Here is a 2788-nt window from a genome sequence, read left to right as displayed (position 1 = left end):
ACCAGCCTGCCCCGTCTATGGGTCAGCCACTTGCTTCACTCAGCTGCCACACCTTGATGTAATAATATTGATGTGAGAATTAGGTGGGAGGCTGCCCCCAATTATAAACCCCAATATTGCGAGGGGGCACTATCCGCAGCTCCATTCCACCCCTATACCATGGCCCAAGCCTCACAGTTGGCATCTCAGGCAGCCAACTCAACCATCCCCTTTGCCCATTAGCTGTGGCCCCTTCCCTGGGACCTTCAGCTTCCCTTTAAGCCCTGGCCCCATCTCAGGCCAGTCAGGACCCTGAGCTTCTCTGCTCTTTATGGGTATCCCTCATAGTGGGCCCCTGGCCCTTATGACCCCTGTCTGGTTCCTGGCCCCAGCATTGACCAGTTGGGTCCCTCAGGTTAGGTCTAAGTCTCATGCCTGCACTCAGGGATCAGGGTACCCCATTTCTGGCTCAGGTTCTTCACAAAGCATGCCTGGCCCCATGGGGTCACTCCCCCCAGTAGGCTCAGGCACTTCAAGAAACTTACTTGGCCTCCCCTGGATTAGATGCACCCAAAGGCAGAGGCTGGGGTTAAGGCGCCCCTACCTGCCTTTCACCAAGGTGGTAATTAGTCTGGCATTTCCCTGGGGTTCCTGCACCACTGGGAGCCCCACAAGACCACCCACTGCTAGCAGGGTGCAGTTTTAGATCATGCCCAGGACTAGAGCCTCCTGCTCCTACCTGCAACATGTTCCCATGCAGCAACTCATCCAGGCAGTGTTTCTTGCCTGCCTGCCCACAGCAAAATACTCCCATTTATAAAGGTGGCCAGAGTTCTAAAATGGCCACAGCAATCAAACACTTGCTGAGTGCTTGATCTAGCCCTTAAAGTGGTAGGCACCCCTGGTGCCCTGCCATAGTCCACCATGTTTTACAGGCTGAAAATCAGCTAATTTGTCTGTATTCAAAGACCCTAAGCAGACTTCTGGCTTCAGAAATGGGAAGATTTTTTTCTCTCACTAGATATAAAATTGCCATCTTATATAGTCACGGAATAACACTCAGCCAACAAGTCTAGCAGGACTTCTGGCCTTGTCAAAAAAAGGTTAAATGCCTGCCTGAGCCAGGAGACCACCATGCTACCATGGTGTGGCTCACTGGTTATCTCCAGCTAACAGCTCATCTAGCTAATAGCACATTTAGCTCTCCAGCCTGACTGACCATGTACCCCTATGCTGTCAGGTTAGCTGATTAGGGAAGCAGTCGACAATCTTTTCAGTCTGTAGGTCTGATTGATCCAGTCTGGGTCAGTTTGGGTAGGTAGGGGGGTGGGCCGTGACCCAACTGCCACTGCTGCTTTTCCCTGGAGCCACAAGGGAAAAATGCCAACAGCCAGTGATTTTTCTTCATACCAGCATGGGAAAGCGACTGCTGCTGAAGCCCTCTGCGAACAAATACCACTGAAGCCCTGTGTTGGTGGATCAGATGGGCCCTATCCCACAAGCCATAAGTTGTTGACCCCTGGAGTAGGGGTAGGCTTTAGCACAAGCTTGGAACAAGGTTCAAATTCAAACCTTTGGAACCACAGAAATACACCTTAATCACTCTTTGCTACCACATGCCTCTGCCTTAGAGGAAGATCAAGTTACTGAAGTCAGAATTCACGACATATTTGGGTTACAATTTTGCTTTCCCTTAAAGCAATGGGAGTATTGCTACTAGGTTTAAGAGAAAGTAGCATCAGGCCCTTATTTCAAAATTGTATATATAATATAAACTAAACATCTACTAAATTTTCCTTTACTTGCATCTTCTGGTTACAGTGAAACGAGCTGTATTATAAGACACGGAAGTAGCCTAAGCCAATGACCCTATATTATATATACATTATATATACATATGTATACATTACAGTACCAAAGCTGTGGAATCGGGGAGATGACGTACTCTGAATACTTTATACAAATTAAATGAATGTTTGGTGGCAGTAGGAAACATTTAGAAGTATAATGTCAAAATAATATCACTTGACTAGCATAAGACAGGTAATTAAACACTTCAACAACTGTTTAATATGGAAAGCAAAAATAGCATTGGTTTTAGATGAATAACATGGGACTAGAAAATACGTAATATTCTGCCATAATGCAGAAAATTTACTATTATGATTCAGAAGCACCTAGCTACCATAATAAGCAGTTCATTCATTGCTGTTAACTTAATAAATCTTCTTTCATGAAGATAAAATGTCTGTTAAAGTACACTTTTGAGACTGATTATCATAGCAGGTTTCTAGTAGGCAAGAAAGAGAGGGTACATCCCAATTCACTGGCATCTCAGCATAGAAAAACAGTCAATATGAGGGACAGAGCTCATTAGAAAATAGTTCTAATTCTGTTCTTACTTCCACAGTAATGCTACTTTGTCACAATCTAACTACCTCAGACTTTATTTTTTTCCTTTTTTATTAATTAGGACCTCCTTGTGCTAGACAAATATAAAATAAAAGACAATCACTACTGAAAAGAGCTCCCAACTGGTATTTTTATATGGATGCATTATTTCATGGTATTTGTACTCATCCTGTTCCTTCCACTCATATCTGTGAAAACGTACCCTCCATACCATCTGGAATATACTTTATTGTGAGCTTTGGTAGAAACTTCCTAGTTAACGTGAGACAATTACTGTTATGAACAACATGAGCCAGAATTTTCCTTCTCCTTGAAGAAAGCTCTTATTTCTGCCTGAAATTTTATATATGAGGGATGTCTTTTGGCAAAGAACATTTTTTTCGGGGGGGGGGGGGGG

Source organism: Gavialis gangeticus, unplaced genomic scaffold (assembly GCF_001723915.1).
Source record: "Gavialis gangeticus isolate Ggan-Ray unplaced genomic scaffold, GavGan_comp1, whole genome shotgun sequence".
NCBI lineage: Eukaryota > Metazoa > Chordata > Crocodylia > Gavialidae > Gavialis > Gavialis gangeticus.
This window is presented reverse-complemented; position numbering follows the sequence as displayed.